Source organism: Castor canadensis, chromosome 18, assembly GCF_047511655.1.
Source record: "Castor canadensis chromosome 18, mCasCan1.hap1v2, whole genome shotgun sequence".
Lineage (NCBI taxonomy): Eukaryota > Metazoa > Chordata > Mammalia > Rodentia > Castoridae > Castor > Castor canadensis.
Window position 1 is genome coordinate 29,977,014 of NC_133403.1, and position 18,580 is coordinate 29,995,593.

General features: G+C 33.2%; 1 pseudogene; it reads right to left on the bottom strand.

The window, feature by feature from the left end:
- LOC109676735 (doublecortin domain-containing protein 1-like) overlaps positions 1-18,580 on the bottom strand; it is a 1,027,711-nt pseudogene that overhangs the window by 21,665 nt on the left and 987,466 nt on the right.

Here is an 18,580-nt window from a genome sequence, read left to right on the forward strand (position 1 = left end):
ATTCTTTGTGAACAAACCTGGTTAACATTGATAGCTGGCTGTGTCACCATTTTTTCTGTTAATAATCATGATCTTTCTAAGAACACCACCAAATCTGGCCTCTATCTTTCTAAGAAAAGATTGGGTTCAATCACCAGGATCTAAACATAGGCAAGGCTAAGAAATAGAATGAGGACAACAAGAGAAATTTTTTGTACACACTGAATATCTAAGAGCCTATCATTTACCCCTTTTTCAGACAGCATTTGGTGGGTTTCATTATGCTGTCTAAATTAAATACAAATGGTCTAAATACTCCAAATGAAAGTAAGAAATTGTCAGACTTGAGGAAAAAGCAAGGCCCAAATATACTCTTTTTGTAAAACAAAACATAAGTACACAGGTAAGTTAAAAGTAAAGAGATGAAAAATAATATTTTGTGGTAACATTTGTGAAAAATTATTACAGTGGCCATATTAATATAAAACGAAGTAGATTTCAGAACAAAGAGTATTTCTAGGAATGGCCAGGCAGTGGTGGCTCACCCTGTAATCCTAGTTACTCAGGAAGCGGAGATCAGGAGGATCGAGGTTCAAAGCCAGCCCAGGCAAATAGTTTGTGAGACCCTATCTCAAAAATACCTGTCACAAAAAGAAATGTGGAGTGGCTCAAGGTAAAGGCTCTGAGATCAAGCCCCAGTACTGCAAAAAATAATATGTATTTCTAGGAATAAGGATATAAAGATGAACACTTCTGGATTTTAAAAACCTATTTTCTGATGAAATTATAACAATCCTAAATGTTCATGGACCTAACAGCAAAGCTTCAAGGCATATTATAAAACACTGATAAAATTAAACGTAAAAACAAACAAATCCTCTGCTATAGCAAGGATAACAGAAGACTTGAGCAACACCATCATTCAGATGGTGTTTATGAACAGCTATGAATACTCTAAACAACAAAGCAGAACAAACATGGACTGGACTGTTAATTTAGACAATATTCTGAGCCATAAAACATATCCTACAATTTTTCAAAGAATTAAAATTATACATAGTAGACTTTCTGACCTTAGTGGAAATAAAGTGAAATCAATAATAGAAATACATAGAAATCCCCCAAAAATTGGAAAATAACCAACACACTTCTCAATAGTAGATAAAGAACTCACAGGAAAACTTTTAAATCTTTTGAATTGAAGAAATACAAAAACACATTGAAATTTGGTAAACACAGTTAAAGCAGCATTTTGAGGTAACTATATAGCACTAAATGTTTATATTTTAAAAAGTAGAAAGGTCTAAACTCAATGATCTAAGCTTTCACTTAGAGAAAGTGGGAAAAGAAATATTAATTAAGCCCTATGTGTGCAGAAGTGAGGAATTAATAAAGCATAAAATTAATAAAATAATAGTAAAAATAGAAAATCAATCAGCATTTATTGGAAAACATCAATAAAACTGATCAACTTTTAACTATATCAATTAAGACAATGATGAGAGAATAGAAATTAAAAGGCAACATGTATAGACTTCAAGTGGATGCTAACAGGATATTATCAACATCTTTATGCCAATAAATCTGCTATTTTAGACTAAATGGACATAGCTTCAAAGACTATTAAAATACTAAAGGTCAATCCAAAAGAATTATACACTGTAAATAGTTACATATCTACTAAAGAAATTTAATTAATAATTTAAAATCCACCTTCAACAAAATCCAGGTGAGTAAAGTTTCACTAGTGAATTTTATCAAATATTTAAGAAACAATACAGGTAAGCCAGGTGCCTATGGCTCACACCTGTAATCCTAGTTGGTCAGGAGGTAGAGATCAGGAGGATCATGGGTCGAAGCCAGCCCTGGCAAATAGTTTGCAAGAACCTATCTTGAAAATATCCAACACAAAAAAGGGCTGGCGGAATAGCTCAAGTAGTAGAGCACCTGCCTAGAAAGCATGAACCCCTGAGTTTAAACTCCAGTATCACCAAAAAAAGAGAGAGAGAGAGAAAGAATACAGGAGCTAAGCAAACTTATAAAATACAGGAGGAGGAAATACTTCCCAATTCATCTTATGAAGGAAGCATCATTATCCTAAAAATACTCAAAATACAAAACCAGACAAGACAAAGGCATTAGAAGAAAAAAGAAACTAGAGGCCAATATCCTTCATGACCATCGATACAAAACTCACTTATGACACTTTAATAAATCAATTCAAATAGTATATATAAGGAAGATAATCTCCCAGGAATGTAAGGTCCACTTAACATTTAAAAATGAATCAACATAATTCACTAATTAGCAGCTAAATATATTTATGAAAATATCAGTAACGACAGAGAAAGAGTATGACAAAAATATATGATATATATGATATAAATTATGACATCATTCTGAGTGAGGTTAGCCTGACCCAAAAGACCAAAAATCGTATGTTCTCCCTCATATGTGGACATTAGATCAAGGGCAAACACAACTAGGACTTTGAGCACATGATAAAAGTGAGAGCACACAAGGGAGGGGTGAGGATAGGTAAGACACCTAAAAAACTAGCTAGCATTTGTTGCCCTTAACGCAGAGAAACTAAAGCAGATACCTTAAAGCAACTGAGGCCGATAGGAAAAGGGGAACAGGTACTAGAGAAAAGGTTAGATCAAAAAGAATTAACCTAGAAGGTAACACCCACGCACAGGAAATCAATGTGAGTCAATGCCCTGTATAGCTATCCTTATCTCAACCAGCAAAAACCCTCGTTCCTTCCTATTATTGCTTATACTCTCTCTACAACAAAATTAGAAATAAGGGCAAAATAGTTTCTGCTGGGTATTGAGGGGGGGGAGAGGGAGGGGGTGGAGTGGGTGGTAAGGGAGGGGGTGGGGGCAGTGGGGAGAAATGAACCAATCCTTGTATGCACATATGAATAATAAAAGAAAAATGAAAAAAAAAAAAAAAAAAAAAAGAGATCCTCCCGCCTTCACGTAGAGATGAAACTTCAGGAACCTGTCATATTTGCAGACATAATGTGTATATATCAGGTACTTTCATGTTTTGGTGAGCAATAACTGACAAAAACAACATAGAAAAAGATATGTTTTTATTAGTATACATTAGTTGTACAGGGGGATTCATTGTGAGTTTTCTGAATACTCTTCCTTTGTACATTGGATAGTTTCAGCTCAACCATTTCTTTCTCTCATTCCCATCCTCCATATTTAAAACATTGCAAAAGGTTAAAGGATGAAAATTTTATTTTTCTTTATGTTTTCAGTCCAGGATTTTTGTTTACATACACTTGGTCTAGTTACCAAGAATCTTACAGAGTAAAGTCAAGCCTGGTGTCAGAAATAAAACAAGCAACTCAAATGAAAAAAAAAAAAATTATGACCTGGGCTTGGAGATGTCACTCAGGGATAGAGTAGTTGCCTGGCAGTAAGTGAGGCCTTGGGTTTGAATCTCAGCACCTCAAGATTAAATTAAGTTAAATACCTAAGTAAGTAGATATGAGATGCATAAATTCTTGCACAGTACCTGGAGATTCAAAGGGTAGCAAAGTTGTGAGCCCAAGGAGCCACAAATATTTAGTCAATGACCACATGGAATTTATACCTAGAATGCAAGAATAGCTCAACACAGGAAGGATCAAGGAATGTAGTATTCCACATTAACAAAATGAAGGAGAAAACCTTACAATCATCCCAACTGATGCAAAAAAAAAAAAGCAATTGCCAAAATTCAACACATTGTTAGGATAAATACAATCAACAAGCTAAGAATAGAAGAAAACTACCTCAGTATAATAAAAACCATATATGAAAAGCCTATAACTTACATCATCCTTAACAGTGAAAGAATGAAAGCTTTTCCTCTAAGATCAAATACAATGAAAGGAAGCCAGTTGTGGTGCATTTCTGTGACCCCAGCTACTAGGAAGGCAGACATAAGGAGTATCACAGTTTGAGGCCAACTTAAGCAAAAAGTTATCAGGACTACATCTCAATCAATAAGCCAGATATGGTGGCACACACTGGTGGCCCCAGTTACATGAGAAGGATAAATAGAAGAATGAGGCTGGCCCCAAGCAAAACCATGAAACCCTATCTGAAAAGTAACCAAAAAAAAAGCTTGGGAGCATGGTTCAAGTAGTAAAGCACCTACCTACCAAGCATAAGGCCTTGAGTTCGAAAGGCAATAGTGCTAAAAAAAAATGGCAAGGATGTCCTCTCCCTCCAATACTACTCCAATAAAAGTCAACAAAAGTGAAATTTTCTTTTTTTTTTATTCATATGTGCATACAATGTTTGGGTCATTTCTTCTCCGTCCCCCCACCCTCTCCTTTACCCCCTCCACCCGTGAAATTTTCTATCTACAGAGGAGATGATCTGTAAATGCAAAAAGATTACACAAAAAACTATTACAACTAATAATGTTGGCAAAGTTGCTGGATATAAAAATCAACACACAAAACCCAGCTGCATTTCTATACACTAACAATGACCCATCCAAAAAGGAAATTAAGAAAACAATCTCATTTGTTACAGCATCAAAACTGACAAATACTTAGGAATAAGTTTAACCAAGGAAGCAAAAGACTTATACAGTAAAAACTCTAAAACATTTCAAAACCAAATCAAAGAAGATGTAGGTCAGTTGAAAGACAGCCCATGTTTGCAGGCTGGAATACTTAAAACTGATCTCAATTCTTTTAACCATAATATTAACAGTGAAGATGACTGATGATGATGATAGCTAACTCCTACTGACCGCTTACTTTATTCTGGGTAATGCTTTAACAATTTTATGCACTTACTTAATCCTCACAACAATCTAGTGAGATAAGTGTTGTTACTGTCTTCCTATCTGCAAAATGAGAGGCCTGGATTATATGACTTCTAAAGTTCTCAACCTTGAAGTGCTTCAATTCTACTTTTCCACTAGCCTTTATCTCATGCAAGTTCCTGTAATACATAGATTTTTGTACAATAGATCTTGCCACTTCATTCCACGCTACACGCATATTTCATAGTGTTTTCCCAGGGGTTTTTCTTGTCTCCAGAATAAGAATATAAGCTTCCTAAGGGCAAGGTCTTGGACAGTTCTGTATCTTCAACCCTAGTCAATATAAAGACAGGACACACAAGAAGAACACAATATTTTACCATTTAAGTTTGTTTCTCTAGTCATTTTTTTTTTTTTTGAGAGAAGGGAAGCCTTTTCTTTTTTTTTTTTCTTTTTTTTTTTTCATTTTTCTTTTATTATTCATATGTGCATACAAGGCTTGGTTTATTTCTCCCCCCTGCCCCCAGCCCCTCCCTTACCACCCACTCCACCCCCTCCCGCTCCCCCCTCAATACCCAGCAGAAACTATTTTGCCCTTATCTCTAATTTTGTTGTAGAGAGAGTATAAGCAATAATAGGAAGGAACAAGGGGTTTTGCTGGTTGAGATAAGGATAGCTATACAGGGCATTGACTCACATTGATTTCCTGTGCATGGGTGTTACCTTCTAGGTTAATTCTTTTTAATCTAAGGGAAGCCTTTTCTAACCAAACAAGGTGACTGCCAGAATCATAGTTGCTAAGGTTGTCACGTGCATAGGTCACTTACAGGGGATCCTTACAGACATAGAAGTCTACCTGGTAGTTAGTGAATGGATTGTGACCATTGTGCAGTTTGCTTTCACAATCTTTGTTTTGTTTTGTTTGTGAAAACTAGAGTAACTTATCTATCCAACAGTGAATTAAATTTTGATTGTGGTGAAAGATTCTTTGTCATTTTGTTAGTCATAGAAAGAGGAATCCAGTGCCAGAAGTATAACTGAGGTATTCAACTAAATTTCTTCCTTTTAGTATGGCACTGTCCATTTAGTATGGCACTGTGCCTTTTAGTATGGCACTGTCAAGTGATGTAGCTACTGAGCACTTGAATTATGACCAATGAGACTGAAAATGGAATTTTTAATTTTATTTAAAAACTGTATGAGGACCCTGTATTGGGAAGTACAGGTTTAGCATTCCTAATCCAAAAATCTGAAATCTGAAATGTTCCAAAATCTGAAACTCTTTCAGTGCTGACAAGACACTACAAGTGAAAATTCCACACCTGACCTCATTTGATGGATTGCAGTTCAAAGCACAGGTGCACTAAAGGTCTTGCAGAAAAGTATCTTTTAGGCTCTGTGTATAAGGAATATATGAAACATAAATACATGTAAGTGTTTAGACTTGGCTCCCATCCCCAAGATATCTCTAGTGCAAAATTAAATTGATTCTGGTCCCAACCATTTCAGAAAAGGGATACTCAACTTGTACAGCTCTGCAAAATATTACTCATCTGGAATTTCTAATTCTGAAGTTTTGGATCTTTCTAGCACCTTTTATTTATGCTGTCATTCACTTCTCTGAAACTTTCAACATTTACTTCTCAGTGACACGTATTAATTGTCAATAAATGAACTCTTACTATATCTTTCTTCGTACTTCACTGGTTGTGTTTAAGACTTTAAAATGTTTTAGACATGTAAGATGTACTATCTATTTTTTAGAAAATTACACAAAATTGATTTTCTAATATAGTTAACTTGAGAACACTTGACTGAAGAGAACAATAAATTAATGTTGCCTTCATTTCCATCTTTTGCCACATATATATAATGTAACCAAACAATGAATTATAGTATGAAATCAGCTACTTGTTGAAGATAGATGTTTATTAACAACGTATGAGAGGAAGTATTACACGTCTCTGAGTAAAATGAAGAACAGCAATGATTCTAAAACTTTAAACTTAAGTCTCCCTTTATCAATCATTAGTCAGACTTTTAATAATCGGAGATGTTAACTTGCAATCACTGACACTTACCGATATGAATAGCAAATAGAAAATACTAATCAATCCTCAAGAGAGTTGGTTTTGCTTCCCCTAAGAATGTGCCTTCAATACTATTTTAGTCCGTCAAGGAAAAAAAAAAAAAGCAAACATTCATATTCTTGTCCATTCACACAAATCTCTCAGTGAACATTATTGTTTTGGAGGAGGGGTGGCAGGCAGGGGGCCCAAGATGTTGGCGGAATAGATAGGATGTCAGGTGAAGATGGAATGTGTGCCCTCTCTAACCAGCTGAAGACTCACACGATTGTTTTCTTACAAATAATACCTGTGGGTGTTGAAACTGCTCGGAGAATCTATCAAACACACTCTTTCACTTTGCTGCTATAACTCTATAACAATTTATTCTCATTTCAAAAGAGTCATAGGCAATAACACCTTTAAGTGGCTGAGTAATTTAAAGAAAATTTGTCAGATACTTCCACTTACTTTACTACAACAATTCTATACTTACTTGGAGGTTTTATTTATTTATTTGTTAGATTCAGTACATTTTTTTTTCAAATAATTTTTTTTTGTTCCTTTTTCTTTTATTATTCATATGTGCATACAAGGCTTGGTTCATTTCTCCCCACTGCCCCCACCCCCTCCCTCTCCCCCCTCTCAATACCCAGCAGAAACTATTTTGCCCTTATCTCTAATTTTGTTGTAGAGAGAGTATAAGCAATAATAGGAAGGAACAAGGGGTTTTGCTGGTTGAGATAAGGATAGCTATACAGGGCATTGACTCACATTGATTTCCTGTGCATGGGTGTTACCTTCTAGGTTAATTCTTTTTGATCTAACCTTTCTCTAGTTCCTGGTCCCCTTTTCCTATTGGCCTCAGTTGCTTTAAGGTATCTGCTTTAGTTTCTCTGCATTAAGGGCAACAAATGCTAGCTAGTTTTTTAGGTGTCTTACCTATCCTCACCCCTCCCTTGTGTGCTCTCGCTTTAAAATTTCTTTTTTATTAGCACAAAATAAATTGCATAAGGTGAGGGTGTTTCATCCCTACATCCTCTAGTACCTGTTCCCCTTTTCCTATTGGCCTCAGTTGCTTTTAAGGTATCTGCTTTAGTTTCTCTGCATTGAGGGCAACAAATGCTAGCTAATTTTTTAGGTGTCTTAGGTTTTAAAATGCAACATTTTCTACTTGGTATGATTATAAATTGCAAAATAAGACATCTTTGTCTAATTAAAGAATTTAACAGAATGTCTGAGTACAAAATTTTGGTCAAAAATTTTACAATTGTAGAACTTATTCACAAAACACATATAAAAATACAAAATATGTAGACAATGTACTACAAAAATGCATTAACTTATATTAATTCTTCTTCTCAGAGACACCTGAAGGCCTCGCTCAATAAACTTACATAAACTGTATAAACAAAAATAGAAAAATGGAAGAATGGAGTAAGAACCCTTTCCAGATTAGATTTCCCTATTAAATCAATCTGTAACCATACTAAGTCACCGTATCTGTATGAAGTATCATAAAACACTAAAATTCAGATTTTTGTAAAATTTCAATCAGGCAGTCACAAGTTCAGAGAAATAAAGAGTTCAAAATGGTTTGATTAAAACATTTTCCATATTAGTTCATTCAAAAAGTATCTTTAAGTAAAATAATTTAAGTAATTTTTATTAACCAAGAAAAATAAGTTGTTAATATTTTAACTTGAGAAAAGTCTTTGTCCCCACATGGAATTCACATTTCATCAAAAGCTCATAAATAATTACATAACCAAGGAAACCTATCTTCCTTAAATGAGCCTTGTCATTTTTAAATAAAATTTATTTTAAAGTACCATTTTAAAAGTAAGTTGGCCTGTATTTTTGAAGGTATGTTTAATATTAATAGTGAATAATTTTTATTAGAAGGCACTCAACTGAGATGCCATCCAAGCTTTCTGTTTTTACATAACTGTATTGCCATGCCAAAAAAACCTCTAAGTCTAATTTTTTTCCAAAGTGAGTTACTTAATAAATAGTTTTCATGATAAAAAGTTCAATTTAGAGCCAGAGATATATATTTGACATTTGGTAGTATAATTCTAAGAGAATTAGAGAAAAATACAGATTTGAAATTTTTTCTCCTGTGTATGCCAAGTCAAATGAAATGTTCCATGAAGATAAATGTGTCATGGATAAATGATGACAAGTAAACAGTATTTCAATATTACTTCTTGTTTTTCCACTGCCATTTCTCCCCCTTTCTGTAACAATTACCTATGCACTAACTCTAGATGGCAATATTGCACTTACTGTACTTTCAGAAAATTGTCAGAGTCGATCCCCACACATCCTCTTTATCAACATTTTATGTCCCATGGATCTATAGCCTCTTATTATAAGTGTAATGAAGCAGAAGTTATTGAAGCATTTTATTGATTGCTCAGATCACAAGTTTACTGCCATACTGAATTGGCACCTTACTCGCTGAAGCAAACTGCTGACACCTTTTTTAAAAAGTGACAACTACATCTATTTCATGACCAGAAATCCATTTTCTTCTCTATCAAGACAAGAATGCAATTTTCACTTCATTTAACTGATGTTAGGCCTGCTCAAAGCATGACACTTAGAAAAAGACACAAGTTTAAGGTTCTTAAAATACTTCAAGTAACTAGAATGCAGCTTGGTTACAGGAGAAAAAAAATCAACAATCACTGAAATCTATAAATAATCTAATATGTTAAAAGAAACTTATCAGAACCTTCAGAAGTAGTTTTCTTTTTGAAATGACTGCCACTCTACATTCATGCTTTTAACAGCAACTTATATTTATATATTAGATATTTTATTCAAAGGTTTCAAAGAACATTAAGAAATTTGTTCAAAATTGAAATATTTTAAATATTGCCCCAAAAAAGGCCAACTCAAGGAAATAGCTCAATTTTTATTATATATACAGTATAGAAAAAGAAAGCAAAATAGTCTTCCAATAATACTATAACTAAAAAGTGATTTTGATTGACCTACACAAGATCTGAAAAGTCTTATATGAAGATAAAATACTAAGAAACCTTTAAAAATACTTTTTTGCAATGAATAAATTCTGCCAAAACTAAATGTCAGTCAAGATTATATATCAAATAATAATATAATTATAGTCAGAATCAACTTGACTATAATTATATTATTATTTGATATATAATCATCAAACTTACTGAGAGTGTGGGTTTAAGTGAGGCAACATTAGTTTATACAATTCTTTAAACAAAATCTAAGTGCTTTGGGAGAGCTTAGTTTAGCATATTAATAAAATAAGTTTTAATTTTAAACTAAAAAAAAATACTGAAGTTAAACGTCTATTTCCTTATTTAACAATATGCCTACAAAATAAATCTAAAATATGTCTACAATTTAAATAATAAAGCCTAATTTTTTAAGCAGAAATCCAGTATCTAGGTTTCTAAACTCAAGGCATCAAATATGGAACTCAGAAATAGCATAGGACAGCATTCAAAAAAGTTACTTTGCTTAAATTAATAAAGACCACATGTGCACACAAAAAAATTTTAATCACTCAAGCCAAAAATTACGTAGTTCTTAGAAAACTCTATTAAGTAACAATTTATTAATAATCATCCCAAGTAGACATTTCAAAATGAAATTAAAGAAATAAAACATTGCTCTGAAGCTTCAGATGTAAATAGAAATTGCTAGTGTTTTTCGATGTACTGCTAAAATTTAGAAAATGCCTCAAAATCTTAAAAAGTACTTCTGGATACTTTTGTTTAGTTATTTTGTTTAAAATAACTAAACAAATAAAATTTAATCTGCAACTTGATCATTCCTTTCCAAAGTGCTAAAAATTAGGAATATTATTTAAAACCTCCAAATTTCTTAATTTCATGGTAAATGCATTTTTTCCATCTTAAACAGTGCAGAGACTATGACTCTTCATAATTAAGATGGTGCTTATGAAGACGTTATAGTTAGATATTCGTTTCCTTTCTTTCTTTCTGAGTTAAAAAAAATGACTATATAATCTATAACAATTAAGCTATACTGAGAATAGCTTTAAATGATTAAAATTGAAGTTTATGAGCTTGTTCAAAAATTGTATTCTTTAAAAAAGGAAAAAAGTGCTAAGCATTCATTACCTAAAAATCTCTTAACAATTTTGTTGGTTGGAGCGGGGGTTGAAATTCAAAGTATCCAAATTGGGAAGAAATTTCCAGAAATGAAAGTTTCCCCAGATCACATTTGTACTCAACACTGCCCAACAGCCATTCCAAATAGTGATTTATATAGCTGCCTGGCCCAGTTCCATGGACTTTTACTCATCTTTACAGTATTTCTGAACAGACTGACATATTTTGTTTACTGACAGCGACTAAAAGCTCTACGTAGGATCATAAATAAAGAAGATTATGTTCAAAAATCACTAATATCATTTTAAAAGGTAGTGCAGGCTTGTGTTTTGGCCTCTGCTTGGCTGTGTTAGGCCTATGAATGACAGCTTCCCTGCTTGAAGCACACAGAAAGCACAGCCTTCCTCATTCACTGACAGGACTGCGGCCTTTTCACACGTTCCTTCCACAGCAGTGTTTGTCCCCAAACACTGGAACTCCACACAATGGCATTCCTACTTCAACACCCCCACCAATAGCACCACTACATAACAAGAATGCTAATGAGACGGAACAGACCCTGTCTCTGAAAGTGTTAAACACATTTCATAGGAAGCGTTTATGCTATTTCAAAGATTACCAATTAAATAGATTCTGCTTAGCTCTGAGCAATTTCTAAGATGTTTCCACTTTTAAGGAAATAAATGTGATAAATGTAAGACTAAGTGACTTTATGCTGTCTTAAATATAATATCTCATTTTAACACACACGAATCAGTATATATTTAAGACCATCCTAATGTAGTGTGCTTAATTCAGTTGCATGGTATAACAGCCAAGCTAAAGTTAAAAATTAAAAATGAGTAAATTCGTAAACATAAAAACCAGTAGCCCTGGCTTTTCTTTTAAAGCTATATTATCACAATTTCTTTAAAAGACATTTCCTTTGGGAATGTCAAAATTGAAAGTCTATAATCATTTGCCAAAGAGTAAAAGCACATGGTTTTTATATAGGGTATCAGAAATAGAATAAATGGAAATGATATGAAGAGTTAATATAATCCTATAATTGATAAACTTAGATCTATAAAGGAAATAGGAACCATTATTCACTTGCATTTCGCCTGTCTAGTGATTCCTTAACACAATTTTAGATAAAACTAAATAGAAAAAGCTATCCCAGAGGTCAAATGAAGTAAATGCAGTTCAAATAAAGTTCATTAATGCTAACAGGGATATTTGGTAAGAAATCCTACTTATGAATAAAGATAATGCCAGGCTTAACATTTAATCAGGGATGGCCTACTAATGGTATCACTGTGACTTTTCTAAACATTGTAGATAATTTAATATTAAGCCATGGTATAACAACTAAGTCATGGAAAAGAGACTCAAGAATACCTATAATTGACCAGGACTAAAGATACAGAAATGTACATGGAAATGCAAAATTGGAAAGTTTCCAGTCCTTTTCTTCATTTTTATATTTTAAAATAAAACTTAAACAAAAGTATATTGCAAAGCTTTAAATTGTTACAACTTAGTGTAAATAAAAGGTTTAGGTAGAAATACAAAACACCTAGGTTTTTAAGTATTCTTATATTTTGCATAATGCTGAAATTCTCATAGGTTAGTCAAACAATTTTGAGCAAACTAAAAATGTTGCATTTTGTTTATATTTATATTTAATGAAATATACTTTTGCCAATTTTGAGTCCTAAAGAAATTCTTTAAATCAAAACAGTAATTCTCAAGACTCTTCTTCTCTCACAATGCAAAACTCTTTTAAATCGAGTAGTCTTTTAAATCTGCTTATACTTATTTAAATTTTAAATGTTTAGGCTAGCAGGAGAAAAACATCCATTACTTTCTGAGATTTTTTTTTAATCTTGACCATCCTCACTTTTAACAAAACTTACAAAATATTTGTCTTTAGAATTGATTTAAATTTTGCCTTTCTTTCATTGGAAAAATAGTCTCCTGTTTTATTTAATATTAAACAACTTTAAATCCTCCAATAACTGGATTCAAACCATATAACATCAAATAAATGATTAATCCACTTTATAATATTATATATTAAAATTAGATAATATTTCCACTTAAAACAAGTTAAACATAATAAAATATACTAGTTTTTAAAAAATCCTATCTTCATAAAAAGCATAAAGTTTGGATTTTTTTTATTAATTATGAATTTTTATATTTATTATGGATAGACTTCTATATGATAATTAGCAATCCATTTCTGGATCCACTGAAATAAATTAAAGGGCAAACCAAACACATTTTCCTTATAAAAGCTTCTCTCAGGAAATATTTCTTGATAGTTCTGGATTCCTTAGTTCAACACTTTCTTCCAGTCTTTTCCAAACCAGACAGAAGGAGGTGCTGTGTGAACACTGAGACTGACATTTCATTCCACTGCCTTCCCTTCCTCTCTGTATGCAGAAAGCAGCATGATGCTTTCAAAATATTCATTTTTCAGCAGCCTGTGGCCTGAGATAATGAGACCAGTCCTAAACTGGCATCTCCCAGTTCTAAGCTTAAAACTTAGTCCTTACTTAACATGGTAAAAATGCATGCTTCACTTACGTCTAAGTGCAGAGGATTTTTAAATGTTGGAACTCCATTTTTATTTTTCAAATGGTATCAATGATTCTGCTTTATAATGTGAATCCTACTTTAAGGTAAATCAAAAGTCCCTGTAAGTAGCTATTAAAATATCAGTCTTTGCACACAACTATGGAATGGATATGTAGATATTAAAAGATAAAATTTAGCTTATTCTGGTTTAAATACACTAATTCTACTTTTATACTTTGGCTCCTGAAACACACAAGTCAAATAAACATAAATCAAATAAGTTACTCTTGACTTGAAGTTAATGCATTATTTCATTTCTCAAGAATGTGATTTGTTTTATTTTAACCTAACTTCTACAATAGTAATCTGATTTTACCCTAAAATGAAACAGGAGGCTAAACCTTCAAATGATTAGGAGCTACTAATTTTCTTATTTAAAGTAAATGTCTATAGAATTTCCACATAAGTAGTTGCCTTTGCTTTGCACAGTATACAGCAAGAGAAGATGAGACATATGACATCCCATACCAAAAGACAGATACAATTAGCCCCATTATTGTTGGCTTTGAGATTATAGAAGCATTTTGGCTCCCTAACAGGTACTCAGTTCACAAAATACATGTCACAGTTCTCTTATGACGCAATGCCAATCATTGCCTCTATACAACCAAGTACATTTTAAAAATATATAATAAATCAGTTTTAAAAGAGGGTGACTCACCTGTTTGTATTATTTTTTTGCAGACTTTAATCGTTCATACAAGGCCAAAAGAACTCCTTGGATGTACATCTTAGCTCCTGAGGGGCTGAAACCTTCTCCCTTAGAGACCCAAAGTGGTCCCCGCAAAGGTGTGATGGAATTTTGCAGGCATTTTTCAAGCACAGGAACTATTCAAGAAAACAAGGGAAAAAATTCTTTTGACCTGACTGAAATACACTGCCTGGAACACAGCACCAATATCAGAGCTAACTCTTAACATCTATTATTTATATCTGACCTGGATTAAGTCTTAGAGAGGCAATTCCTGTATTACTAGTGGCCACCATGAAGGATGTATTTATATTGAGACACCCCCCATGCAAGACTCATAAGCTTTGTGAGCACACCTGAATAGTTCTGAAGTGTGTCTAACTAGCTGCACAGAGTGTCATGGTGTGCACTGATTGCCTTATCTTCTCATTTATCACAGATGAGTTGGAACCAACCTTGCTGAAATCTACTTGCATTGTCCTGATAAAATTGTAAGATCCGTGTTGTTTCTGTATATAGCTTCCTGTAGAGGAATCTATCTACCTAAAACATCGCATCTGGAAATTATTCATAAAATATAATCCATACCTTTATAAGCCATCCTATTCCAGGCTTGTCCTTACATAACCATTCCTTAAATAACCCATATAACAGGGTGGCAAGACTGTTTAAAAATAAGGGGGAGAATCTTAAGTAGACATTTTATCATACCTTTTTGTTTATAAGTTCCTGGGATATAAACTGGTCAAGGACTTAGGAATGCTATTTCAGCACGAGCTTTGTAAACAAATAAAGGATATTTATTTGTGTGCTTGCAATGCAACATCCATATGGACTTGACAGACATGTTTATACACTTTTTCACACGATTAGCTTATAAAGTCTTTCTAGTGTAAAATAGTCAACATGACAGCTAGCTAATATTTTTCAAGATTTAATTTTCCTATGAAAAAACAAGAAATAAAATCTTAGGCACACTTGGAAAACACAGAAAGATGAAATTATTTCACTTTTTAAACTCAGTCTTTAAATGTACACGTGTGATTCAAATATAAACATACAAAATAGTTACATATCTTTTTTTTTTTTTTAACTGGAGAAAAAATTTACATATCTTGGCTACCTTATTCTGGTACATGTTTCGACTTGAAAAAAGGAATCGAATAGATAGCCTCCAAAGAAAATAGGTCTGTGCCATTGGTTGTGTTATATGTTGCATATTTCATGCAGAGAAGCCTGCATAGCAATGTGGAAACTGAATTACAATTAGGTTCAGCTGAGTGGCTGAGCGGTGAGTTATGCAAATGGCCTTTGCTCCTGGTATTCTGCTGAATTCTGCTCTTAGTAAAAAAGTTATGCATTTTGTGGCACCAAGTCCTACAATCTCTACCAAAGCACAACTTAAAGTCTAATATATTCAGCAATTAGAAGAATGTTGGAGAGAGAATTTTAAGATTTTCTACTATTATAATAAAGTTAAAAGGAAATTATGACCCAATGATTATTTAGATATCTTTTTGGATGCATGCATAAAATTTACTCATCCAGTTTGAGAAGCAAATTCCTGAAATTCACCTATCAATCCTATTTTCATGCTCTTGGAGAAAATGCTTTTCTCTATAAAGTTTATCATAGCAGGTGCCTCAAGCTTTTAAAAAATACAAGATCACATATACTATGAAATAAAATCTGAAAGAGTAAGTTATTTTCAGAATTATAACTCTTTAAACTTTCAAAAAATGTATAAAACAAATCAACTTTGATTATAGTTTTTCCTAAAGAAAGTTTAAGAATCATCAGCACTTTTAGTTTACTTCCACAACTTTCATCTTTTGCCATGTATTCGATTTTAATTTATACACCTTTAATTGGTACACTCATTTACCCTAGTATACTTTTGAACATTAAAAAGCACTACCTACATAGGTGTTAAATTGAAATAAAGTCAAATAAATTGTGAAATAGTTGATAAAAGATTTACATTTTGATCTTAAATTTAAACCTGAGAAATTTTTATCAAATCCACCACTCTTTTCATCTATGCTTGTCACAAAATAACTTTTGATTCTTTATGTCAACCTGACAGATGCCAAAAAAAAGTACTAGATTTTCTAACACAAGCTCTAATTTTTCCAGAGTTTGTTTTCTCCGTAAGAATTTAAGAAAAAATGTACAACTTGGAGAAAAATTAAAATTGTGCCACAATGTAAGCAGTGTCAGAATTGATACTGGATGGAAACTAGCTCCCATGCTCCACATGATTTATGTAATTAGGAACACTATGGAAACCAGAAACAGTAAACGCAAAGAAAGCAGTATTCACAAGCAGGTTTTATAAGGGACTTCAGAATCTGCTCTGAACTTGTTGAATAATCTGTTCGGTATTCCAGAATCTCCCTGCTGGAAGCAGGGTCCTCATTATAACCACAAGCACTAATAAAGGTTAGCCTCTGAACTAGGGATTAGAAGCTCTTTCTTTTTTGGAAGCTGCAAAGTAGTAACTTTGATGATCTTCTTAAAAAGGAAGACAAAGCACACTCCAGGAACAAACAATGTTTCCACTAAGTAGGAAGGTACAGAAAACATAAGAAAATGATATGCCTAAATACTTGGAAAGGAAGTATAAATCTGCCTAATGTGTTATATTGAGAAAATAAAATACATTAAGCAGTTGGAATTAAAGAACTCTTCATTTAAAAAAAGGAGCCTTGGTCTAAGATGTAGTTTTAAAATATAAGTGAATAATTGAGGATTTTTTTCTAAGTCACTTGACTTTTCAACCCTAGCCATAGATTTTAACAAGGATATGAGTTTATTTGTTTGTCTTAGTTTTACTGGGTATTCATAACATTCTATACCAAAGAAGAGCTCATAAGAGTTCTTAGCCAATGGCTATCCTCTATTATGTAGTTATCCTTTTCTGAAGCAAAACTTCATTCTATGAAACACTGTTATATAAATATATGCAAGAAATTAGGGCAATGATGTGGAAAGGTCAATAGACATACTTCGGCCTTAAAAAAAAAAAGCACAAACTCACATGCTACTATGAGCTAGCAAAACCTAAGGTAGATAAGCTAACCAATGGGAAGAAATGCCTTTCCCATGGAGTGAGCCCCAGGATGTTATTTCTGTGTCCTTCCAATCATGAGCTTCTCTCTCTTCAAGCTGCTACTCAGAAATATTTCCTCACTCAAGAAGGTTAGACTATGTTTCTTTAAGCCAGGTGCTGGTGGTTCATGCCTGTAATCATAGTTACTTAAGAGGGTAAGATCAGGAGGATCATGATTCCAGGCAAAAAAGTTTGTGAGACCCCTTTTCAATGGAAAAAAGCTGAGTGAAGAGTTACGAACCTTCATCCCAGTGATAGCAGGAAGCATAAATAGGAGGCTCGTGGTCCAGGCTAGCCTGGGCAAAAAGTGAGACCCTGTCTCAAAAATAACCAAAGCAAAAAGGGGTGGAGGTGTAGCTCAAGCTGTAAAGTGCCTTCCTAGCAAGAGAGAAGTTCTGAAAGGGAGTTCAATCTCCAGTACTGCCCCCCAAAAGGTAATCTTCCCTCAAATATGCATGCATCAGGCAAATGGGATTATTCCACTGGGATCATTTCTACCACTAGAAAAATGAAATGTTATGTCAGTAGTTGTTTTTTATCCATTTTTTAAAAAACAGGACTTCCTTTTAATTTATTCATTTATTTGGCGGTACTGGGGTTTGAACTCAGGGCCTCATGCTTGCTAGGCAGGCACTCTACTGGTTGAGCCACTCTACCAATCCTTTTTTATCCATTTTGTTTAAACTTGGTTTATGAATTTAGAGAGATTTAAAATTAATCTAATAATTTTAATGGTTTTACAACTAAGACTGTGGATGTTGGGAAATAGAGCATGTGGCCAAAAATAGTAATTTCATTGGATAGAGCTAATACTGAGCATCATGGGTAAATAGATCAAATGAGCAAAAGTAGCAAGTATATTAACTACACAACTAGCAACTGATATCTTTCTCACTCATGCTGTTCCACTTCCTTTGCATTTCTTTGTACTTTTTTTTAATCTGTTAATATATTCATGTCCTTCAAGGGTAGATTCAAATGTACCTCTTCTGATAAAATATCATGTTATTTATTCAGAATTAATTACTCCCTCCTAGAGGCTTCTTATAGCATTTTTATATTTTTATTTTTCCCTTATTCATTTATATCCATCCTTATCTTCTCCCTTCCCACTTCCTTCCTTCACTAAATCCTTTGGAGATCATGATGGGTTTCTCTTAATTGTTGTTCTTACTTTTATTTCATTTTTACTTTAAAAAAT